This window comes from Thermobia domestica, chromosome 2, assembly GCF_964235325.1.
Source record: "Thermobia domestica chromosome 2, izTheDome1.hap1.1, whole genome shotgun sequence".
NCBI lineage: Eukaryota > Metazoa > Arthropoda > Insecta > Zygentoma > Lepismatidae > Thermobia > Thermobia domestica.
In genome coordinates, this window is record NC_137455.1 from 194,054,875 (window position 1) to 194,082,676 (window position 27,802).

The 27,802-nt window shown below is 32.8% G+C and overlaps 1 protein-coding gene across 1 annotated transcript in view; it reads right to left on the reverse strand.

The window, feature by feature from the left end:
- LOC145678340 (orexin receptor type 2) overlaps window positions 1-26,123 on the reverse strand; it is an 844,605-nt gene extending 818,482 nt beyond the window's left edge. The window contains exon 1 of the mRNA XM_081748373.1: window positions 25,905-26,123. The gene's annotated coding sequence lies outside the window, so the exon portion shown is untranslated. The remainder of the gene's footprint in view (window positions 1-25,904) is intronic.
- Window positions 26,124-27,802: the final 1,679 nt, after the last annotated feature.

Here is a 27,802-nt window from a genome sequence, read left to right on the forward strand (position 1 = left end):
ACTTTTACATTTATATATATTAAACTCAGCTTATAGAGATCCATATTTATTACTTTAAAAAAGTTGTATTTGAAAACAAAAACACTAATTTCAGTGTGTACTTATACAATATATAAATTCATCAAATATAAAACTTTATCTACATAAGGTGTTTTTCTCAGAGAACGGGAAAAACTTGTGAAATCCAACTCATGCTGTATTTCATTTCACAGCAGCTTTTATACACTATCTAAAAATAGAGATCTACATGCCTTCATCAACGCGAAAGGATCAGCAGATAAAAGAATCAAATATCCATTGAAGTCTGTGTATATACTATGTTTCTTATTTTGAATAAAACTAGTCTTGCATTTGTTAAACTCACATGTTAAAAATCGAATATGGTGGCAACACTGAAATGAAACATAGATCATTCAGCTTGAAAATCTAAAGTATCTTTTCCCTTCCTCTTACAGGAAGGGGACTAAATTGACTGTTAAAATTTAAATGACTCTTTATTGAGTGGCTGCTAATGGGTGAATGTGGGGGTGTAAAACAGTCTGCACAGGAAGTGGTCTTTAGTGCGACAGTGTTGTTACGCATATAGCCTCCGGCCAGAGGATCTTGTCAAAATAGTATTTGTAATTATCCATGTATAGATTTGTCTATCTCTATCAGCAACTGCTTTTACTCTATAATTGCCTCTTTTTCTTCTTATCTCATATGCGCATACACTAATACACCTTTTTTATTGTGGATTGTGGATGATTATTCTAACAAATCAATATTAGTATGTGTAGTGAGGCAAAACAAATGTAACGGATATTTACTGAATATGTGATTAATGCAGATATGATTAAATCATGTGATGAAATATACATGCCCCTATTCGTTTCAAATTACGATGTTCACTTCCTCACCAGCCAACCTTATGTTACTGTAATTTGGCGATTCGGTGGTACAAAAAATTTACTCTACACGAAAAATTCACCAACTGCTGAAACTTGTAATCAACTAACCAAAATCGTTAAGAATGTTTAGGAATTTGTTAAATACACTGGATTTTGTATTCAAAACTTTTTATAAATAATAATTGCATATATAAGAAGTATGCAGTATAACCTGTTTTCTGTTTGTTTGAATTGTTTTCTGTTCGTTTTTTACTGTAATTCACAGTAATTCAAAAGCATTATACTGTAATTCACATTTAGAATTAATTGAGGTATTTATTTAGAGCCAAAGCGTTTGGATTTTCTACAGACGGTTGACAAAATATGTCTTTATATAATAAAGTGACTGACCAATATATTTGAACAAGACTGTACATTAATTGTACTTTTTATTTATTAATAATGTTCATTCAGTATCTTTTTTCGTTAAATGCGGGAAATCTATTAATATGCTCTTTTCCAAAGTTTGGTTTTAAATGTATTATATGCATAGTGCTATTTTGGGTGCACCAAATTAATGTTTTGTTAAATGCCGGATATAAATCAGGGTTAAAGTATGTAATTTCAAATATTGTGCAAATATGTTAATATATTTATATAACTCGGGATCAGTATGTTTTCTGTTAGTCATGATAACACAAAACTACTTATGAATCCATTTAGTGTTAACCACAATAAGACAATTTTACGTATGAAACACACCAACTTATTACTATAAGTTAATGCACAAAATATGTCAAATAATATTGTCTTTATCTTCATATTTTTACACAATGTTTGATGCAACTAAAATGTTTCATTCCAAAAACAATAAACATAAGTTATCTATGAACTTCTTTTGTATAAATTTAAATTACTCATAATCCTTTGTACAACATATTAACAATTTTATTCTTGGAGAATATTTAAAGTTCTCGGTAAATTTAGATGAAACTATAGAAAGGATTTCAATAGGTTAAGAAATGTACCATAGCTATCATAGTATAGAATGTTTCCTTCTTTAGTTTAAATATCCTAGAATGAGAGATTGATATCTTGAATACAAAGGTAATAAATATGATTACAACTTTATGGAACAAAAAAGTTAAAATATCAATTCTAAATGTTTCTGTATTTACGTATATCTCGTAGAATCTTTTGAAAATAATGACTTGACTTTTACAATGTCTTAACTTTATTCAGATCAAACTATCATTGAATGGAAACTTAAAGCAAAGACCATTCTATTTTATTTTATATTGTTTTTAGGGAGGAGAGTATCATATGCGTAACACATATCATTTTATCATATACTTGTAAAAAGGATTAGTATATTATCTAAATATATATATTGTTTATATAAATAATTCTAAATTATTGTATAAAATGTGACGAGACAACCTAGAAGCATTGGGAAGAGTCAGTGATAATTTTCAAATTTTCAAATAAACTCTCAAAAAACTTTCAAATAAATCAATGTGACTTGTATCAACGTCGGTTAGACAAGAGTTATAATATTCCGACTAAAGTAGTCCACAAATGAAACCTACGACTCAAACATTCGTAGCACTTATCAAAGGAAGAAATAATACAATCGTGGAAACTTATAGTATCCAAATATTTTAGGGAGTGTTAATCTTTATATTGTATACCATTAGTTTGGGTTAGAATAGAACATTACAACTCAGTGTTGAATTCAGACTTTTGTAGAAGGGGGGACAATAAAAATTTAAGGGGCTGCGTTCTAGATTGCAATAGAGCAGCAGGAGTCTGTCGCAACAAAACTCGCGACTTGTTATTGTCTGGTCGGTTGCAATAACCAACATATTGCCATTTTTCCCTAACGTTGTAAAGTGTTTGTATTTGTCTGCATCTAATTTCCAAGTTTTTAATTAACTTCGACTTTATATGAGAACGCGGTTTGTTAATTAGAACAATTAGTTTAGGCAAGAGAAGAAACTAATTTTCTTTTTTTAAAAAAAATAATCTTTGCTTTTAATATTTTAATTTCTGAAAAAAATTAAAGAGGAAAAAGCAAATATTTCAGTGCATGTATATAACTATAACTATTCATACATATTCTGGGCGGCTCAACCCCCCTATTGAATATGCCTTAATTCAACACTGATACAACTTGATGCTTCTAATAGTTTTATTCTGTTAGGTAAAATTTCCTATTCTTTTATTTTCTGTGGATATGTAACATTATAATGATATATGAAAAGAATGATTCTTTTTTATCAATTTTATAGAGCATTCGTGTAGTTAAATATAGTAAATGAGATAGATTATGGTATTTCAACCTTGTTTTATTTTATATTTTGTTTCAAGATATGACCATGATTGTTCTATTTGTAACAATGAAGACAGCCTTTTAATGTTAAAAAAATGGATTAAAAACTCTTATAAAATACGAATGAAACACACAACATAAGGCAATGTTTATTTTATACTCATTTTGTTTCTTGTAATTATGGTGCATTGAATGTTATTGTATTAAAAGTATACGGACCACAACGCGAGCAAGTTTGCAACACGTAAGAAAGGTCTTGTAGTAAAAATATTTTCCTCCGCTTATGGTACGTGATCGTTGGTACGTTTCTCTCTTCGTTCTCATAACGGAAAAGGAAGACGAAATATCTGTCAACGCTTTATAAAAGATTACACCGTCAGATCATTGCTTACCCTGGTCACGAACATCTTTGTTCCACGAAGACACGTTCAATCATAAGATGGTAAGGTACATTGGAAGTGAAAACAGTAAAATGTTTCCTTGGAATAAGTGACACTCACGAATATGAGACTTTGCCAGAAACTATTGAAAGTACATTTACATGCTCAAAGTCAATATTTCTTAAACACAACTAGCAATTGACGTTTTCTTCTGTAATGTTCAACTTTGTAAAGATAATTTACACAAGATTGCAAGTAAGGGACATAGTTGCTCAGTGGTAGAGCGCTCATGTCTGATACAAGGGGTCCCTAATTCGATCTCAGGACATGTAAGTTTATGATAGATAATATCGTATCTGTGAATTTTCTATGGATTTTTCTTTTGCTCCCTCATTCTCATTCCACTAATTCTTTTATAATAATTCGATTTGATTATACATACATCTCCTTTAGCCTAAAAGCCATAAATGTGGTACCTTAAATTTAAAAAGAAACAACGGAAGCTTATAACAACTGTCAGCATCAACATTTATCTACCCATCGTTGAACATTTGAACTAGTACTTTCCATAAATGACACTTTCTTAACACTGAAAACAAGTTATCTGATACAAATTTGAAATTATTTAAAAGGAATCGGAAAATTCTTAAAATAATCAATAAATTATTTTCATTACAGTTCGTAATGTTTCCGTGAAGAAGTGCTACTAGCATGACTTTCTTTGATTGCTGGTGGTCACGAGTTCTATTCTGGGCAGAACTACAGAATTTTCGATGTTGATCGAGAATCGTGAGGCAGTACGAAAGCATTATGAATAAAGAGACAGCGAACGTCACTCTACAAGTCACATTTCTCCATGTATCATGGCACATCTGAAAGAATGTTGTTGAATTCGTCGTTGATTCGAGCCCTCAATTCCGCAACACTGTATATGGATCTTGCATTTACCTTGTTTTTCAAATGTCCGCATAGAAAGAAGTCGGGAGGGGTGAAGTCTGGCTACTGTGTGGTTATTCCACTGTTCCCGGACGACCAATACATCGCTCGGGGAAGGTGTTGTTCAAAACGTCACGGACAATCCGGGCAAAGTGTAGTGGAGCACCGTCTTGCTGCCATCACAATGTGTCAAAATCATCCCTTTCCTGCAACAGAGGTATTACAGACTCCTCCAGTAAGTTCGAGTACGTCTCCCCAGTCAACGAACTATCAAGGAAACAGTAAGTGAGTCATTACTTCTGGGACACCCTGTGCGTAAAAGTCTTTTGAGCTTAAGAGTCAGCAAGACTAGTTCAGTTTTTTTAATAGTTAGATACGTCAGCTCTTGCCATAAAAGCAAATAGGATAAAATACTATACTTTGACAACTCAGTTCCTTGAAGGATAGTGTATGTGATGATCTGTGTAAAGTTTCAGGTACTTTGTATTATACATTCTTCCACGAAGGCTCCAAGTGGGCTAAGTGGCTCATAGAGGTGGAACCCCATATTAAGCCGAAGATTCATTTGTCCAAAGTTGGTGCCATGACAAAAATGGATGTCAATTGCAACCAATTAGCCAATAATATTGCGAGAAATAAGTATATCTCCAGGAGACATTGCTCGAATAGAAATAAGATTAATAAAGTCATTAAGTGACCAACACGGTCACTCTACTTACATTGAAACAAGTTTGTGAGGGATGACGTAGAGAAAGGGGTAAAAAAAAATCGGTTTCCAATTAGTGTATAATAGTTGGGGGCTATTTGAAGCCCAAATAAAAACAATTGGATTGCTCGCTCTCTAACTAAAACACCTTCCATTGAATTACAAAACTAATCTCTCAACTCCTTATTCCTACCTTTAACATCTTATGGTAAACAAAATCTACAGAGAACAATCTTAATTAACAGTTCTATAAACTCTGCTCAAATATGGATCTTCTGACTTCGGATTATTTCTTGAAAGAAATTGAGAGGAAATGTAATGGCGGCAACATTGCACACTTTTCTCGAACATAAATAAAAATGTCTATAGTCCTGATGATATCAGTTAATCAAAGAGCAAAGCCTAAACAAGCAATGAAATAACTCTGAACAACAGTAGTAGCTTTTCTGTTGCTCTTCTTAACATTAACATCTAATTATGTTCAAAATCTTTACACGTATTACCTACCTAATGAGTTTCTGCATTTGTTTTATGGACTCGCTGTTGTATGTTTATATCCTATTATTGGTTGAATCAGTTGTCGGGAGAGGAGGTATGAGTATTTTTCTGCATTACTTTGCAGGGTGGCCAGAACATAACAGCACTAAAAGTCAACACAGTTCATTTTCTGGTTTGCTGTGTTTTGATATTGTGATAATATTGTTCTGATTTGAAGTAGAAAATGGAAACGAAATATATCACCATACAAAGTGATCCACTCTGATATTAGAAGGACTATATATAACACGTTGAAACTATAGAGAAGAAAGAAAAGAATAACTTACATTGTATTTAATAAAACAATAGGAATGTTCCATTTGTGATCCCGATAATACGACTTTTCTTAAAATTTATCAAAACTACTGTACAGTTATGTTTTAAAAAAAACTTACTTCATAAAAGTTTCCTTTAAACTTACATAACATTTCTGCAAATTGGTTATATACTACATTCTTCTTGTTTTGGGAAAATGGGATCTCTTTCTCGTCTGATAAATCTCAAAATTTACCGTCTGCTGATTCGAGTAAGAGCATTGAAAAAAGAAACAGGTTGCTCAAGCTTGTTTTTCTTTCATGTTATTGCCTGCTTAGCGGAATTGTTAGCGCATGCGACTTCATAGTGCGTGGCTTCTAGCTCCACTCCCAATCGGACCACTAACATTTTCTGAAGTAGAAGGACCGCGGTGGCTTACTGGTAGAGCGCTCCTCTCATGTCTGAGGCCTCTGGCTTGTTCCCAGCTCGCACTAAGTGGGCTTTGTGGTGAACAACCACTATTGTTTAAGTTTCCTTGCGTTCTCCCGTTTCCACTCACTTTCTTTATTCCACCATTTCGTTCATTACCATCATCATCTCCTTTAACCTCCAATTCAGTTGTGGGTCATAAAACTGAAAGATTTCATTTCATTTTATCATCATCATGAGGCAATTGGAGAACTATATTAATTAGAAAAAAAACGAAATCAGGTCCAGAAAATCTGAAATAAAGATACTTGAGAGCTGATGCGCTGACCATGCATCAACCACTTGAACGTGCTACATCCGACTAGCCATAGCCCTATATGGATTGTGGAGGCAGTAAATTGAGTAGACCTTTATCTTTTTATGTGTTCACTAATTTAATAAATGCTTCAGATGACCATAAATTAAACTAAAAAGAATGGGACTTGCTTGTTATCTATCTCCCCTGCAAACTAAAATAAAATGCTCAACGTGATGTTGCAAGAACACATTAAAGTCTGTCTTTCCATGCGGCGAAGATTTCAGAAAGTGTTGCATAGTCAATGGCTCCCCGAGCGTGGATTTTCAAAGGTGTTTAGTTCCTGACAGTACAGGTACATGTCAAAATTTTGTAATTTTCTACCACATATTACTTGAAATGTTTATGCCAAAACCTATAATACAATAGATTTTTACTGTAGTTACTGAGGATATGTGCTTAATTAATTGTTTTACATATATATTATGTATTAGGTATGTGCCCGCGTGCAACAAAGTGTGTGTATTCTTGACTGTGCTTGTATGCTAGTCTCCTCCCCTTGGAATTGGTCTTTCAGCTATTTTGGAAAAATTATGCAGATGTCCCAGTATATATATATATATATATATATATATATATATATATATATATATATATATATATATATATATATATATATATATACGAGTATATGCCCTTCTTCGACATGGCATTTTATTAGCCACCCCATGATGCTTTTATTCTGGCTCGGATCCTGTTGTAGACGTATTAAATTAATGCTTTTTAAATACTATTCACTATTCTTAAAGTGCTATTAGAATTATGGGAATATTAAGTTTACAATTATCTACATAATTTAATATTTGATCAGATGTTAAATACTCGTAATTTTTCGAATTCAGTACACAACAACTTAAAATATGTACACGAATGCTTCCATTAAATTTGATTCGTTTTTGCACATTCGTTATTGATTTTCTATAAACACTGTAAATGAGAGAAATCGCAGATGTAACCAGTTTTTCTGGCAACCCTGCAATGTGACTGGTTTCACTTGTAAACAAGGAAATTAGTTCGAAACTTTGCCGCACCCACAGATAAATCAAGCGAGTAATACTATGGAATATTCTTTTGTATATTTTGTAGTTGTTTTAAACATAATATATATTACTTTCTTATCGGTTTTAAACATATAATTATATTACACAGCACCGATTCTCTTTATTTTGCATGAGTATTTTTTTCGGAGTATTGTGCCTTTAAATGTGATGTAAATCTCAGGAACTCTTTTATATGTACAATTGCATAAGCTTACAGAATAATGCAGCACCTCTCGCCTACCTATATAATAAAATTTTACGTTTGGAAACTACATGACTCTGTGTAGTGTGTGTGTGTCGCGTCGCCGCACTAGCTTTATACTAAAAGTGTATGGTTGGAAAGGTGGTCAGTCGTTTCCCAAGTTACGACCAAATAAATGAAATGGCATATAAACCAGTCCTCCCTTGTAGATCAATAAAATGTGATGTGGACTTGGTTTAGTACCTGTTACAAATATTTGAAAATAAAGCACAGAAGGGGTTGTTGATCTTTCCTCGAACTCGCAAAATATTTAGTTATCGGTAGGAAAAGTTATATCTACCAAAATATATTTCCATTTTCTTCGTACTATTACGATCTCAGTAGCATTGCTATGGAAATTCGTCATTAGAGTGAATCTGTGTGTTCTTAAAGTCACATTATTACCAATAGAAATAGTTATACATGTAGATATACTATATTAGAAATCAGAAAACAGTCTGTGAGATTCTCATATAGGGGCGCTGATTATGCTCCTTAGGAGTCTTTTATAGAAGTGATTCCGGTTGCTCGACATCTGGATATCCGGTAGTGTTCATTTTAAATGTGGAGCTCCTCCGTGGTTAAGTGGTTAACGTACGCACCTTTGGCATGGAACATCCGGGTTTGATTCCCGGCGGGAGCTCATGTGGTTCGGATTACACGTTATAGGCTCCACCTCATATAGCCGCGCTGCTGAAAAGGACGTTAAACTCAAAATCAACTCTTTTTAACTGCGGTTGTGTCTGTGGATGTTACTGGCAATGGTGGGGATCAGTACGCTAAAGACAGTTCTATCAACCCACGAATTATTTTTCTTTACCACTATTGAAACAAACATCACAAAATTTTTAGAATTTCTTATTTATTTCTAAGTTATGTTTAGGTGATAAACCATCAAAATCCTGATAAAATATACTGTGCATTTTTTCGACTGTTACTTCTTCAATTCCCTATTTTTATAATCTTTCGCATAGCACTACGGTGTGTACTCATATTCTAAATGCACGGTTTCATTTCATCAATGAGATTGTGAATTGAAGTCTTTCATATTTAGATTCCTCCACTTCAGAAAACAAGAAAATTAAAAGTGGACCCTAAACGTGGGAGTTTGCAGCACTACGAGTGACCAGCAAATTGAACCACCGTAAATAAATGGTCCCATCCCATATGACACAATTTAAGTAGAAACCGTTCAATTACTGCTGATCGTAACTACCAGTGGTTGGAATTTTCAGAACGTCGCGATCGGAGATCAACCCCGCCATGAAGAAAAAAACACTCATTTGACTTTAGATAGGAAAGAGGGTGGTTGAGAAATACAGTACTTACTACAGTAAAAGGAGGATGTCAGTGAACGCAGAACAAATACTGGAGCGCTTAACAGCGTTACACAGGGCTGTGTGCTTTATGAGTTTAAACTGTGTTAGTAAAATTGGAAGGAAAATGGGCATTTATTTGGAATATGTAAATGAGATGTGTTTTAACTGATTTAAGAACGAGTGAATTCCTTCAGGACATATCAGGTAAGGGATGTCTACAAGTCATAAACAACAAGCCATTCAAGACAGTTATAATGGCCGATAATGCCTAAACAGCTTGATATAGGTACAAAATGGATCGTTGGTCGTAAATGAGTTTACTTTAATTTTGGAAACGACACGAGCAACTACCTGCGTTTCTACATTGTCTCGTCAAGGAGGAACTCCTTTCACGGGTCCTGGTGTGCGAGAAGTTTCTATATAATATCCCGTAGGATCCACTTCAAAACAACTAAAATACCATTGCATCAACAGAAGGTTATTCTCTGTGTTTGATGGACTACCCGAAAATGAAAACTTGTGGTAAAAATGCAGTGTTTCCCAGGGGTAAAAGTGGATCTGAAAAGGAAGGGGGACGCATGACGTTGCGTCGTTTCCCGTGCCTATCTTTGCCCATTGTAATTATTTTTTTAGAAAGTGGGGGACGCCACGGATGTTTTTCGGAAGCAGGAGGACGACGTCACCCCGCGTTCCCTCTCACTTTTACCCCTGGTGTTTCCATTATGTAATTATAATTTTCTATTTCACTATGTAGCAACTAAATATTGTTACAACTTTCAGTTTAATTCAAATTTAATATATAATGGAAACTTATTACTATAATACTACAATATAGTTTTCGTGTTGAAAATGAAAATTTTAACTTCTTCAAAAAGTAAACTGAATGACTTGTATGATATATAAGTACCTACGTATCAACATATATTTTTTTTAATTTTCAAAATCAATATCGCATTTTAGTCTCTTACATGTATTTAACGTTTCATACGTTTTCTGAGAAAATTACAGTTTTTTTCCTTTTCTTTCGGGGAATGAATTACTCGCGGAGAAAGCATGTTTTGTGCTATTATAATTCCTTTTTTTTTTTTGTAATAAAAGTACGTAAATTACGCGTATTGTTAAAATATGTTGTTTCATCCTAACATGTCAAACTACTGGCATAAACAAATTTTAAACGCAATTTCTTAAACATCTTGTCAACAAATTAGAGTAAATCCCACGTGCTGTGAGATGGTAATACTTTAGAGAATGAAACCAATTAAAATGTTACGTAAAGAGACTAAAACCAAATGAAAGATGCTTAGTAAACCAGAGATACCAAGCGATTTACCATTTTACTTTTTGTGAGCGTTTCCCATGTTTAAACCTTCTGTCTCTCTTTCCTTTATCAATAATTCACGGTGTGCCTATGCTCGTAAAAGCCACCATAAAGGGTGACATGGATGTAAAACCTAAAACGAGACCAGGACAGTAAGTGACAGAACATGAGAGAAAGCTCACATATACACAGCAAGCGTTTTAAGCATATTTTTTTTAAAAAGCTTAAAACCCTAACGTATTATTAGTGTATAGAAAATCTAGTCTATGTCAATTCAAATAGTTTTAAAGAATGCACTGGAAAATCACATCTCTATTTAGTTTAGCGATAAGTTATTATTTTGGACTAAAAGTTCAAGATTCAGAAAGGAGTAGTTCTATTCGTAAAATGTGATTAGCGCATAAAGGGAAAAAATGTTAAATAGTGAGACTAATCAATAGATCTCATTGACCTGAACAAAATTATGTGAGTGTAAATTCACATGCGTAGTTTTCGATTTGGTACAGAAAATCAACAACAGTTAAAAATTTTAACGCTGCACGATAATCAGATCATCTATTGATGAAACTAATCCTAAAGTATATCATCATCAATGTTTTCATTTTAATGCTTGGAAGATGACAGTAGATTATATGGTTAATAAAATATAGCTTAAAAATATGAATGACTCTTAAACTTCGATTTCTGTTTAACTCCACCTAGCACTGACTAAAGATGAGGTGTATGCAGGGTGTCTCCACAGTCCCCTGACATAGGATAATTCTGTTATTATTTGAGTTACAACAAAATGTAAAAGGGGAAATCGTCTCCAAATATGATGTTTTCAATCTAAAGGGAATGATTTTTTTTTAAATCGGACGAGCCGTTTGGACTGTACACTTTTAATGCGCCCAATTTGAAATGAAAATGCAACGTTGCCATTTACCTGTACACATAAGCGAATGAAGTTACTGTTTGGGGGCTGGCCATCGTCATGTTAGCATAAAAGACAGTAACTTCATTCACCTATGTTGTGGGTCCAGGTAAATGGCTACGATGCATTTTCATTTAACACTGGGCGCATAAACAGTGTACAGCTCAAACGACTCGTCCGATTTTAAAATAATCCTTCACTTTAGATACAAAAAAACATTATATTTGGAAACGGTTTCCCCTTTTACATTTTGTTATAACTGATAATAACAGAGTTGCCCTATTGCAGGGAACTTTAGAGACACCCTATACATAAATCGGTCAATTAACATCGAACTGAACAAAAGGAGATGAATAGATGTTGAGAAAAATGAGAACCAATTTCTATAGTACCGGTACTAAAAGATTTATCGTTCAATGCATATAATTATTGATACTTCTTGTTCTGTATATGTAAAAGATAATCTATCAGCTAACAGCGTATTTCTATTGTTTTTTTGTTCTTCTAACGGTTACATGCTCATAACAGTTACAACGGTTACATGCACATTTCTAACATTATTACTACTAAAGCTTAAAGAAATTAATATAGGAGCAAGATATTACATAATATGAAGCTCAGGGTAATGGTCATGAAAGTAAAACATATGTGTGATCGATATCTTAAATTATTGGATGTTCATGACAATAGAAAATATATATAAATTGAAACTTAGAGGAATATCAACACTATTCGCGTACGAGACTTTATATATTTAGCACTTTATCTAACTTTAAGAATTGTTGTTCATTGTAGTAGTAAATGATTTGATGGAAGATTATATAATTTCACGCAACGTAGTGTACAGTATTCTGTGTCGAAAAAAGTCAGCAAAAATAGCAATTGCTTCTATTGTTATCTGGTATTACTATTTTTTCATTCCCCCATACCAAAGTACGTAGAATTTTGTCCGTATGTTATGTGTGAGTAGCTCATGAAATGGGGTCACGTGTGCCTGCTACGTGAATGCAATTAAATCAGAGCGTAATTATTTATATCTAACAGTGAAATGAGTAAAATAAATCGCTTACTTGATGTAAATATCTCTTATATGACCCAGAAAAAAGTCAACCATTCCGAGGTTTATCCTCAGTGGACGTTTTACTATTTACCGATACACGAAATTTTTTGATTTACTCAGTGTACTTTGTTCCACAGTTTCTTAATACAATCACGATCAGCAGTTAGGCAAGGTATTTAAATGCTCGTGCATACTATTTATAAATGATAATGCCAGTGACACCTGATTATAAACGTTTTATTAAAACTGATTTCACTCCTATACTAATAATCAGAGAAATATGAAACTTCGTGCATATCTTCAAATAGTAATCTAATATGATCTGAGTTCTAGTATCATACTATTTACAGTGAAGAAGAACAGCACATTTTCACAGATTATTTCCTTTTCAAGGAACTCTCTGTACCGTCTTGTCGGAGTTTTGTCACCTCTTTTTTTGCAGAAAATCTTACCAAAACATGCATCTTAATTTTTACCTTCAAGACGAAACGAAGGTGTTTTTTGCCAATGCTTTATTAATAGCCTATGAACTTCAGGCAGAAATGACGACGTACATGTCTGTGAAATGTCCGAAGTGTCAGAAACAGTTATTGAGGGAGTTAAAAAAGGTATTGTAGTAGTTTTATGACATTCAAGAAACTCGCGAACTACTGTCTCATGAATGTTAGATATGCTATTTTTTCTGTATACTTGGATAGAAGTGGAAAGAATTGAAAAGAACACACTATAAAAGATAAGGAAAACTTTCTTCTGTCATTTGCATGTTTTTCGAATTAATGTATACAAAGCTAGATATTTGTCAGCTACATATATCCGCAGAATGCGTGTTCTTCTTATATTCTTCTACTTAGTCTAATTTTATAGTTTCACTTCCGAATTTCGATTCAGTTTCAATCTTTTCTGCGGAATATATAGTTGAAATCATGTTTCCAGGCGTATTATCTATCTACGGAACAAAATTTTCCAGTTACATCTGAATGTCATCTTACGCATATCCCTTTTTAATGAATTCTAGTAATATCTCAGTCTTTTTCAAAGTTTTCATTTTGGTGTATTGACCCACAAACTAAAAAAAATGTTGTTTCCATAACTGTCTTGCTCAGTGTTACAGTATTGTTTCAATTGCCCATGTAGAACGGTTATCCTAACCTCGGATAAGAGCTTGGCAGTTGAAATAGTGAAATGTCATCGCAAGATACAGTATCATAATGAATTTGCGAATGTGTCTACCTCTAAATTCACAAACATTCAAACCTTGATACCATATTTCGTAATTTTGTCTGGGTAATGAACACAAAATCGTAGGCACTCTTACCAACACTTTCGAATGTGCATTCCCGGTATAAATTTATCTTCTTAGTTTTCTGTATACACAATTTCAATTGATATCTACCCTTTAATCGCCACTTTGATTATTTTGTCTCACGAGATCACTACGGAATAACGTATACATCTAAGGTACAGGATCTGCTGACAGAATATATAGAAAACATATATCAAAGAAAGGAAAATGATGTTGAAACAGTGACTACTTAGTAGAAACAACATTTATCAATGGTCTATGAGAGCTAGAATGAACTGTAATACTATGTAGATCACTTGACGTATATTTTAAAACACGATTTTCGCCCTTGTTCAAATCCGATTTTAGTCGAATGTAGTTAGTTATACACTTGAATAAAATCTGACCAAAATCAGATATGAGAGTGAGCGTGTTAGCTACAAACGGTTCATAAATTGCAATGGATGTTACCAAAAGTCATTCCCATCAATGTAAAAAAATCAATCACTGCGTCTTATTTTAGCCTAGCTTGCACAGCATTATGCTTGGCTCCATTAAATCAAGTGTCAACTGAGGCCATATACTCGATGAGTCAATCATCTGGTTCCTAACAGCAAGAAACAACCACTACGAATGTTTTGTTGTCAGATTTGTATGGTGACAATGTAATGAGTGACAGTGAAATAGGAAAGTGAGACAGATTGTCCAAATCTGGTTGAAGAAACATCCATTATGAATCTAATCAAATCTTTTGGCTAGGACAAATTCGACCATCTGTCACACAGTACAAATCTTGCACTTATTGAACATAACCTCTTTCACCACCTAAGGACATTCCTGAGTGACATGCAGTTAGATACTAATGTAGAAGTGAAAATAATTGCGCATAACTGGCTATCATCACAGGCAGCAGGGTTTTATGATATCCAAACGTTCGTTTGTTCATTACGTGAAATGATTAAACTGGCAAGAAAATTAAGTAGAAAAGCAGAAAATTGTAAGTTATTTCAGAAAATAAATGTTTGTTTCTACACTGTTTTCTTGTTTCGTTTTATCGCAAAACGAATCTTGTTTAAAATATAATTATCGTAGTTAAAAAACACTAACCTTTACCTATGGTTTATTATCAGTAACAGTCTCGATAATAAAATTTATAGATAGATAGATAGATAGATAGATAGATAGATAGATAGATAGATAGATAGATAGATAGATAGATAGATAGATAGATAGATAGATAGATATAGATATATAGAAGAAAGTTTAAATTTCGGAAATAAATGATCTCCAAAATGTTGTACCGTCATATTCTGCAAATGTTGCATAACTTCACTATACAAAAATATTGAATGGGATAAAATTCTTGACTAAGTAATCTAATATGCGTGTCGTACTCTTAAAATTTACTTTTTTCTTCTTTATACAGTATTTCAGCAAGAACTGTAACTATTATTATATCGTGATGTATTATTGCCAAACATGATCGCTTACTTTAAGGGAAGAACACAGACTGAAAACTATTGAAAACAAAATCCTAATGCAAATATTAAGCTCAAGAGGGAATGTAGCATGTTGGAACTTAATAACGAGGAACTGCACAACTTACCTAACATTGTCAGGTTCATTAAGTGTAGAAGGTTGAGGTGGGCTGGTTACCAAAATTTTAAGTGGAAACAATCGAAAGGACAGTTAGGCAGGTTTAGGTGCAGATGGTACAGTAATAATAAGATAAATCTCCTAAAAATAGAAATACAAAGTAGAAAATGGATCCAGTTGGCTAAGGAAAGAAGGCAATGGAGAGTTTTTGTAAATGCGGCATTGAACTTTCGAGTTTTCATATCAGTAGAATTGTTTAGTTATTATCATGTCGTCACTTCTAAAGATATTCAGTCATTCAAAAGAGGATAACCCTACATAGAATAATGGAACTGCGAAAAAGTTTTTTTGCACTAAATGCAGTAGAATGCCATAGGTAGTGCAGAAATTACGATCGAACCACGCATTACCTTAGTAACAAGCAGAAAACGGTGGCTGATTTCATTGTCATTACCAGTTCTATTGTTTGTGTATTGTCATCTTCCTTTTAAGCTCTTAAAGTTGGGCATGACATTTTATTTGATTTGATTTTCAGTTTAACGTCTCTTTCAGCAGCGAGGCTGTATGAGACATTCGCCTACAGCTTAACGTGGAGTCCAAACCACAGGAGCTCTCATCGTAAATGGTGATGAGGAGTTTATTATATTATTAATAGGGAAAATTAAAAGGACCTTAAAATAATGTTATAAGAGGACAGAAGATGTTAAATGCGGAAACCAAAAACCGAGTAATATTGTATTAAAATGATTAGTTTAGCTTAAAGTGTCTTTAACATTCTCTATAACTAATAATAATAGTTAACCCTTTAACGAATTTTGATTGAAATTACTGTTATTCTTTATATTTTTCTCTTGCCAACCTGCAAATCTTACAAACCTCTCCCTATGCCTCAGTGTATTTAATTTTTGCAACTGAATGACATATTTATATTATCCAGAACAAAATATAGACTAGAATAGGGCAGACTAGACGATACTGCAGAGTAGAGTAAAAGCAAAATGCTATCGTATATAAATATCGTACATTGAAGTTCTAGGGTTCAAAATAAATCGTATGCAAATATTGAAATATTTCACTCCGCTCGTACTCTGTAAGAAGTAAATTTTTACATTTGGTTATAACAATCTATCCTAGATCATGACATTAAATTGAGTGAGTGTTTGTTACGTAAATCCCATCTGGTAATGGAACCAACCTAATATACAAAAATTAAACTGATCTTGTGTGGGATCAAATCACAGAAAAACGACTTAATAGTTTGGAACGAATTTTGGCATATACCTAAGTAGTTACCACGTACCTGGAACAGGGCTTTCAGCATTTTACTTAGGTCAAAGAAGTATCGTATCGAGAGTCAAAATTTATGCCATAAGGAGTGCCATATCAATTTACTTTCATTCAATTGCGTATCGTAAGGGGAGAAAGGTTGCAAATATCTCACATAAATAATTATACTAGTGCGAAAAACGAGAATTTTAAATAAATTTGAGAATGACATGAAATGAAATCATTCAGTTTAATGTCCCACGATTATACCCTTTAGAGTAAGGGAGTCGATCGTTACGGCAAGTGAATGATTTGGAAGAATTGGTGGGATGAGAATGTGGGAGGAAAGGGGAGTACCCGAGAAACCCCACGGACATAATGTTGTCCACCACAAACTTAATTGGACGGGAATGAAAACAGATATTCCCCGCACCAGAGGTAAGCGCTCTATCACTGGGCCACTGTGTTCCCCACAAATAAATTTGAAGTTTCGCTTTAACGGTGTTGGGTAGTTACTCTACCTTTATTTGTAGATTTCATTTTTTTACATCATGCCGTTGCAGGATGCCTGATGTCTAACAGTCTTCCCTATATTACATAAATAGGCTATATGTATGTTACCTTCGTCAGCTATGTTATATGCGTTATATTTGTATATGAGATCCTGACCGCCTATATTGTTTCATACGGAAAGTATGTATAGATAGAACACTTATACAGAAAGTATTATAAAACATGCGTTTTCACATATACGCTTGCTGTACGTTATGTCCAAAACTACAGGATTTACAAATGTAACATACGATATTATGTACGCCACATACATTTTTTATGCCCTATGCTTTCCTGAAACATATGCTAATCATATGTTCAATTTGAATGTTCTGATTTATCGTAAATTTACATCATTTTATGCTATAAACACAAAGTATCCCTCGTTGGTAGGACATTTTATTATTGTAGCGATCTGGCTTTTACAGATAGCAGCATTACATGTGGGACTATTAAAACATATATATTTTTTAATTCTAATTCTTGTAGTTAGTAATACCTATTTAATAAAATTTACGTTGTTTTTTTTATGTAAATTACAGAATGTTAACTTAATGTGTGTGTGTAGAGGGGGATAATGGAATTATATAGAAGTAAAATACTTAAACATTCAAGAGCAGATATGATGAATTGCTGATGTTACTATTTGATTAACTATAATATGGTTGGCTTGGGCCACCCTAACTTCTACCGGGCCCCCTCTACATTTTTGGGCTGGCTAAGGGCCTGGTGCACAGGGGATTCCCTCTAAGGTATAATTTTCAGATATATATTCTCAGGAGAATTTTCAGACATGCTCTGATTATAAGCTGAGGTTAAAGCAGGGAAGAGATAAACCTTGACACGAAATACTTCAGAGTGAAGGAAGACGCACTAGCATCGCTTGCACCGGAATAACGCGTTCTCGTGTTCGGAATAACACGTTCTGCGATGTTTAGTTTCATGCTTATGACTGAAAACAGGTGAAATGTACCCTAACAAAATATATCGTAGCATGCGTGATTCCGAACACGAAAATCCATGGAGCTGGAGACAGGAATGACTAAAAATAATTTACTAGAGATAAAATGTAGAAAGTGAATGTAAATAACGTCAGCTTACAATAAACTATTAAGTGCAATAACTTTAGCGACTCAAACGAAATTACTGTAGTCAGTTTGCATATTATAAGTACAGCAATAAGTAGTAATTTTTTTATAATATCATTACTTCCAACATAACTTATAATACAGGTTAAAAATAATATAAGACTAGCACTTTTATTCTTATTTATATACTGTTTTTAAAGCGCACGCACTTTACAAATTTAAGAAGCATCAACTTGTACTGGGTAAAACTATGTGTTTTTAAACAGTAATAAATATATTATTTCTCCTTTACTATGATCTCTGCTATATTAATAATTTAATAGATTTGTACTTCTTTTCGAACGAACTTCTACAAATAACGTTCAAAAACACTTTCCATGGAAATAAATGGAAGCCAATAGGTACAACAACGAGAAATAAAATAGATGATATCCCGGCAATTTGCCTGGTTGCACTGAGAGAAACACTGTAGAACCTTGCTCAAAATAGCCAAACATCTGATCCAAAGACTTCCAGAATTTACGAAGCAAGAATGTTCATCTAATAGCTTACACGAGCTCCGTAAAAAAAATATATTGTGAATAAACTTGTCAACAACAAACTAAATAAACAAGTTTATTGGGAGAGATATTCTTTCATCTTTTACAGCGAAAAATGTCATAATGGCAAAGTTTTACTTGAGTATGATATTACTTCTTAGAAGGTATGATTGTGCAGTTGTCTTTAATATATTGAGCAACGAATCTGTCCTCCTCCTCCGTCCGTAATTCATTAAAAGAGAGTGAGAAGCTTGTGAAATGAAAAGAGAGCATAAGAAGTATAGAATTGTATGAGTACAAAGTGAATGAATACCCTTGCCTAAGGCATGATCTTGAGAGCCTGGCCAGAAGTTTCAAACTCAATTATAACTTTGAAGATGAGAAACATCTTCAGAATAACAGAGAAAACACGTTTCTTAATTAGTGTTATTTGAAGTGAAGTGATAATGATACTTGAAAGCAAGACTACACAATAATGTAGGATAAAATATTGCAAATAAGAACAAGATAAAAAAAAATATGTCGAACAAGAATGTTCGGGGGCAATTGCCCCACTGAGTTTCAAAAAAGTATAGTTTTAATTAATTGTATAATAATTTACTAATAAAAACGTAAACATTCTTATATAAGAGAAGGATTTTGTCACCTTGTATCAAACTCCAAACTGTCACTGCTGATGACCAGTGGTATCCTTGTATCTACAGAAGCATTTGTACACAAATCATTTCGTGTTTATAGTATTAGTCTAATATTAGTCATTACGGGTTCGCAATGTTTTTCAATTTTGAACCCTGCATTCGATAGAGGATCAATAACTATCAGAGAAAGTGATTAAATTTTTCGCGTCACTCTTACCGTTCCCGAGATATTGGCCAAAAAATAGTAACCGGTGGCCACTGTCCAACTGGTACTGGTTTGGGCATTGGCCAGTGGCAACCAATTATTATTGGTATCAAAATGTGGTGACCATCTTGGTACCAAATAGTAACCGGTGGCTACTGATTAACTGTCTACTGGCCAACTGACCACCGTTCCCCTTACATTGACCAAAAATAATCGAATTTCTAGATATTTAAGGAGCCATAACTAGAGAACTGTAAGTCATAGAGAGATTATATTTTCCTAATTTTTGCGAGAAGGAAAAGAAGGTTCGGATAAAATAGATTTACTTTTACATTTAGGAACAATGACAGTTATCCTTCCCGCTCCATCTCTCCATTCCTTTTAAGTTCGTTCTGGCAATGCTCTTGGAGCATTCTCAACTGGTTAATTTTGTATCATATTCAATCATTCAGACAACAATAGTGTCGTGCACTTGCACAAGACATGCGGGTTTGCAAGTATTCATATATATGTTTAAAAAGGCATGGTGTTCATTATATTTAAAATGATTTGGGATAATGAATTTTGGATGACCTGAGGTTCAATCCATTTGAAATCATTCAACTTCAAATTAAAAGGTTGCTGACAAAATGCGAATACTTTTTAAACTTTTCTACTATATTTGGAAAGTTGAAAACAATCATTCATTCATTTTTTAAATGTTCAGTTTTCCTTTGACCACTTTTCTGTGTATGTATGTAAGCGTATTTTCCATTTTACTAAAGTATGTAGTAAACGTTCTAGCTAAGTCATATTTGAAAGTATTTATTTAAAACAAACATCACATGAAAGAAGATTAAATGTTCTATAGCTTATGTTAATGTATATTTAAGGCTACTACACTATCTTGAAAAACTTATTGAAAGTTACAGTTAGGAAAAAACAAACTGCCATTTATAAAATTAAAAGTTTTAAAGAAAAAGTAAGGATCATGGTTAATTCTTTTTCTAAATATAGGCTTTGTAGCATACTATGTTTTCTAAAGAAGTTTGGTACTTGAGAATCTCATCGCTCTTTTTTTATATGTCTTCAAACATGACGATTTTACGCAAATTGGTTATGATTAACCTGAACTATCTCATAAACGGACACACTTGAGAGACCTCAAATTATCAGAAAACAATTGCTATTTGTGTAGTAATAAGGGATAAAAATTCGATCACTGAGGCTTGACTAGTTGAAAGTTGGGCTCTTTATGTATTTCTTCTTCTTTTTTAATATGCTAAGTTACAAGAAAAGTGTGTTGTGCAAAGATGATAAGAACTTTGTTCTAATTCGAATAATACGTTAGTAACAACAGTACATTTCTTTAACTTATGAATTTCAAATTTTTACCAAAACACGAACAACCGTTAATCCCTTCTTATGCTCTTAAAAATGTCATTGATGTTGACTGAATTCTATACATACTTTTTCGCTGCTATTGAAGCTTCGATTTGTAGCCGTTGTAAACTCTAAATGTGATAGTTTCCTTCACACTTCGTCATCTTTAGAGATTTGAAAATAAGTTCTGGAGGCATGTGAATGAAAAAAATCAATAAAAAAGTTCTTTGCTTTCCTTACTCGTTTCTTGAATGCGAAAACATAAACATTAAAAAAAATAAAGAAATGATATTTCTTTTAAACCTCCTAAATAAAATATAACTTTGTGTAGAAAATTTTTTTAAAAAATAATAAATTTTGGCAGCAAAAACCATTGGTTGATTTGATATGGACTTATCCGTAAGTGTAAGTTATACTCCAAATCGCTTAGGACAAAATTAATTTATTTGTTTGTAACAAATGCTGGAATTTTAGCTCGATAATGTTTATGTTCAGTGTATTTTCTTAAATTTACGTTTAAGCTCATGCCTTATTCTGCTTACCTGCTGCTTATAAAAGTTGAGAAAATTAAATTTAATCAATTATGTAAATACTTCAGAAACTTTTCTTGTTCAAACTAAAGTTTAATTATTTAAGAGGGTGTTAATGTTCCTTTGAACTCAATAATTTTGATATTCACAATGAGCACTATTACAAGAGAAAATTATTGTTTTTGAAAATAGAAATATTTTTATTCAGACTTTCTGACTCTTAATAGTTGAATTCTCACTATAATTTAATATGCAGTTATTATGGCTTACATTTTAATGCTTTCTCTCCTTGGTCTATAAAATAAGTATTCAAAATCCAGCGTTATGGCAGTTTAGTGCTTTGGAGGATCCACGGAAAGGGCACTGGAGGCAACAGTTCCATCTCCCGCAAAGGTTACCTTATTATGAGTCTACATATCAAATATTGCCCTATTTTATTCTGATTTGATGGAAAACTCCGTATTTTAAGTTTATATCAAACGTTCAAGAGGCGACCCATCTCTTAACTACTCTTCTGGATCCCCTATGGCTTAGTGCATTTTTAAATATGTATATCAGACACTTGAAAGAATGTAGATGTGCGACATGTGTGTTAAATAAATCTTTAAATTTGTTATTTTAGCATAAATGGAACAATTATTGGTATTTGCAGTGAAATTGCTTTTCAATATTACTTCAAAGAAATGCTCTTTTACTTACATTTTTCAAAAAAAATCCCAACACAAACAAACTTGAAAAAGGTGCAAAAAACATGTTTATTATTGATATCAATGGATGTAACTACTATTTCACATGTTCACTATTTTTTCTTCTTCCTTTTAAATTCTTTCACATGTTACTATAGAACAAAATAAAGTAACTTTAGCTAGCACGTCAGTTCATCCTCAAACAGAACTGAAAAGAGTTTTCAGCATCCAAGATCATCACAATTTTATCGCGAGATGTATATACAAGCAAAGAATGTTTTGTTTTAGGTATATTTTCCGAGAACCGACCACTAATCGCGGAGGTATCTATATGGCATTCGGACTTCGTCCAATGCCATTAGTAAAGTACCAAGAATCCTACTCGGGCTTAGGATTGAAGATGTTATGAGATACAAACAAATACTCTTTGGACAAGTCTAGGTACTTGCTTTTTCATTTATATCTAACATTTTTTTTACATAAAAGGTCACAAAAGCTCTGAATATTAATATCAAATAGTATTTAGAACTGGGCTAAAAAGTACTTATTTTGTTAAAGCATAAACTACCACAATATTTTAAATAAACGTAACCATTCTGATTAAGTTACTTTTTCTTTTAACAATTTCAGACTATACAATATCTTCAGGTCAGAGAAGACAAATTTATGTGTCTTATCACGAAAGACGGATGGGAGATTATATGTGCATGACTATACGTATTTGTTGTATTTTCGCAAAGTACACGTGTGAAAACGTACAGAAATGTTATAGAACTTTCTAGAAACTATAAACGTTATAGGAATATATCGATAAAGCCCCATGACTTGAATTAAGCTTTGATATATTTGGAAACAGAGATGTGTTGAGAAATCATGTTGAAAGTGTCGTAAAGAAAATAGTAAGCTAGAGATATTTTACTAAGAAACTTTAGAGAAAATGTCTTTAAATCTTTTCTGTGAAACTTCAATTTAATTTTTAAGTCAGTTTAAATCTGTAAAACGTGGTTGTAAATTGGTGAAATTTTATTTCTAAAAGTTTAAGAAAATAACCTCAAATATTTTCTCTGAAATTTCAATTGAATTTACTGGACTTTCTAAAACTGTTAAACATAAAGCAACTTTACTTCAAATTTTACATTTGATTTTCCTTAGATCTATATCCCGTATACGAGTGTTTAAGTATCATAATTATATAAACAACTCAGTTTTCTCAAACACTTCAATATGGAAGACTTTGCGCTACCCGGTGATTAAAACCTTCTCCCCATATATAATAGGTATATCATTTGTAAATGCAACAAAAATTAACCTACATAGTTTTACTTTTAAACTGATTATTTTAACTATAAAATATAGTTGCTGGTTCATTAGATTAGAATTTAGTGTTTCTTTCAGCACTAAGAACGAAGTATATTAAAGTTTTGTTCTAACCAAGTTTACTGCGGACCATCTGCCAAAGCTTCTTTCGTATGATTATTTTAAAAATGTTTCGTTATTAGTAATTCCTTAGACTCTATTATTATTTCTACTCACGTACAGTATAAATCATCGTAATCTTTCTTTTATTGAAACTTATTTTATCGTATTACCAGCATGACATGAACTAATATGTCATCACTCAAAATTATTATGTAACGAACATGTCTAATTACGAATGTTCGAGGGGAAAAGAACAAAGTCTAGATTATTTATTATTTTGACGATTTTTAAGCATAAGTATTCATAAAAGTAATATTGGCTTTGTTTATTAAACGTATTTTGTTAAGTGGTGTATCACTCTTTTAAGTAACTCATCATAACGTAGATACTTCAAAAATATAAACAATGCAATGTAATAGACATTTGATAACTATATATAACTACGAGTGTGAAGGAAACATCCTGATCTCTTGTTATTCCAACTGTATACTGTTCTGTGACTTTTAGTGTTCTTAGAATAAACTAAATTTGATAATGTTGGCAATACGGTTATTAATTTTCTTAAATGAAGTTCAAGTTTACAAATAATTTTTGATTTTAGATTACTTCAGAAGGAATATTTATTAAGTTTAGACGGATTGTTATATATTAATACATACCTAATAAAACTATCAATATATGAGAAAAAGTAGCAAAATATTCTTGTATAATACATTTTTAAGGGACTTAATTCCGAAATAATGGGCTTGCTGCAAAAGGCTACGCCTTCTCTTAATTCGATGCAAAACAATGAAATAGTATAGTCCACGATTATTCCTGTAGTCTAAAGGAGAACAGGTAATTAATGAAAGTGAACAACGATGAAAGAATTGCTAAAATCAAAACATGGGAGGAAACGGAAGAAACAAAAAAGTCCAGGGCATGATCTTGCTCACTACAAACTTACATGTCACGGGATCGAACCAGAGACCTCTGTTACCAAAGGTGAGCGCTCTAACGCTGTGCAACCATGCACTCCGCAATTTTTAGGGAAGAGAATATATTGTGAGAATCTTTGGAAAGACAATTAATCTTCAAATATACAAGCGTTGAAAATATAATAAATCAGCATTACAAAATCTTAAAGAGAATTGTAAATTTTCTACTTAGCAAGTCTTATGTTAGAGATGTATTACAATTTTGAAATTCATCTCTTACATGAAAAGAGCATGTAAATGTCTTCATTGTACGGATTTCGTTTCAAATTACAACGAAAGTATAAGAATAGTAACAATAAAGGATGAAAATAATTAATGTCACATATATATATTTCCGAAAGTAAATTTAAAATTGTTAATAACGCCACTAAATCTTAAGGTCAACCCCAATTGTCCCAGTAAATCTTTTAGATTATCAAGTTCTCAACTATAGATTTCATTTTGATATGAAAATAATACATGCCTCTGCGTAGAGTTAAAACTATTTTTTTACAAAAATATGTATAGAAACCCAATTTCAACAAATTTGTTTACTACAACAAAATAACATAGACACTCATGGAATTACAATATTATTCCAACTAGAAATCACAAAAAAAATGAAGATGTTAAATTTGAACTTATAATTTTATGTTGTTGTTCTGAAGTCTGCGCTGAAATGTTGTTCTAAGTGAAATAAGTATACATACTTTACACAACTCTTTTATTCTAAATAACTAAATAAAATAAAAAAGTTTGTCGTTTTAAAACATATTTTTCTTCTTCCTTCTTTCTAAACAAGTGAAAATGTAGATGCTAAGATGATGTGTAAAAGCAAGTCTGAGTTGACACGCGAATAAAAACAACAGGTGTCAGAGGAACGCGTTTAGTACTGAGAATGCATGGAATATTTAGACGCAACGCGCATTTGTTTTCGTTGGTCGGTTTTCTTCACACGACACGGAAATGGAATCCAAAACTTGATGATAAAAGTAGTCATTACATTAAATTTACTCTCATTATTCAGGTAAATTAACACGTAAAACTTTTCTAAAATGTTATTAAAGATAAAATTGATACAAAACTATTGCCTACCTTATTACACCTCGATCAGCGCTGAATACCAAACAACACTGGAACTTGAAGGAAAACGTGTTTCTTCTAATTATCATAAACAAAAGAAAACAATGTCTTTACCACTTACGACTCGAATTGAATTTTCTGTTCTGAGAGTCACTTATGAATAAGGGGAAACTGTCCTTCACACAGGACTCCGAGACTCAACTGAGGTGGATACTCCTAGCGGCATACCACCCGCACACCACACGCTCGTTGAGACTGGTTGCCTCAAATGTTATTCGGTATTCTCCGTAACTGTTCGACTCTTTCCGTCCCCTTACGCGTGATGTGAGTTTCCCCGCCAGAGTTGCTTACTGACTGAAGATGTTTTAATGAAATGAAGTTGCTTCGCAGCATTAAGGCATATGTAGTAGCTTTCACGAAATGCTTCCATTAATACTTTGACTAGAGAACTAATGTGCTTCCAAATAAAAAGAAGTTGGATAACTAAATAAATGAATGGTATTAGTAGTATTAATGGCAGATGAGTTAATTCCAATAAATCAAACTCGTTGAGAAAATTATGATCAAGTCACATTTTAACTTATCTCCTCCAAAAGATAAAAAAACCGGTATCAAATTTGAAAGCTAATAATCTCTTTCTATGTTATTGACTGATTCTTGATCTTATTGGTTCTTGTACATTTTATAGAAGAAATTCTACTTTCTAAATGAGTAAATTTCTGAATAGATAAATATATAACACCATATTTAAAATAGGTCCAATAACACCATTTCTGTGTTGATGAATTACAAGCAGTAATCACGAGAAGGAAAATGATTCCTTCTATTTATAAATTTTGAAACTCGTGTTGTTCATTCAACAAACATATAACTACACGAAGAGAGATTTCTTAAAGTTTAACAATTTTTTCCATGTATTAGATACTTTTGCTTTATGGGGCAGCGGTGGCTCAGTGGGGAGCGTTCATCTCTGGTGCAAGGGATCTTTGGTTCGACCTCAGTTCGCACCAAGTAAACTTGGACAAACATCATGTGCATGGGTTTTCTCGGGATTCTCAATTTCGTTCCACTTTCTTCATTCCGCCATTTCCTTAATTTCTCATTATCACCATCTCTTTAGCCTAACTGGCATAATCGTGGGACATAAAGCTTAAAGATTCCATTTTTCTTACTTTTGCTTTATTAGGTTGTTTCTCTTCAATTATAGAAAAACTTTTACTCTTTTGAAAAGATATCCTGAAACAGCTTTATTGAAACAAGAGGAAGTGATCAAAATAGATATTAACGTAGAAAAACATAGAATTAAGAAAGTATTCTATCAAATACATTTAGCAATATGTAATTATTGACCTTTTTGCGAAAGAAACGCGATATTCCATACTAAATTTAATTGTTAGTATACATCTGTTCAAATTAATTTCCGGACTATAAGAGATGAACATAAAGCATTTATACATTTTTCAGCTTTGACATACTTATTTGTAATTAGGTAAATCCATTTTATTTGATGCTGACAATGGTTTTGTACGGAAATTCGAACTATTAGCGCTGACTACTTTAAAACTTATATATATTATAATTTAAAACTTTATAAAATACAATAATCTAATATAAATAAAATAAAGAGTTTTTGTGTGTTTGTCTGTTTGTCTGTCTGGGTGCGGCCTGGGGACCAGATGAGTGGACCAAGAGTCACCAAATTTTGGTCACGGGTACCTTGGTCCAGGCCCCAGAACAGGATGAAGCGTTTTCTTTTTAATTCGAACCAAGGGTGTCTCAGGGGAGGCGTTTACCGGGACATGTAAAAGTAGTAGAAAATTACCTATATTATTTCGAATTCATAATTTTCGCGGTCGCTGAGATCAATGGTGAAACTCCGATCGCATTCAACCCATTCGGCTGCTGGCCGG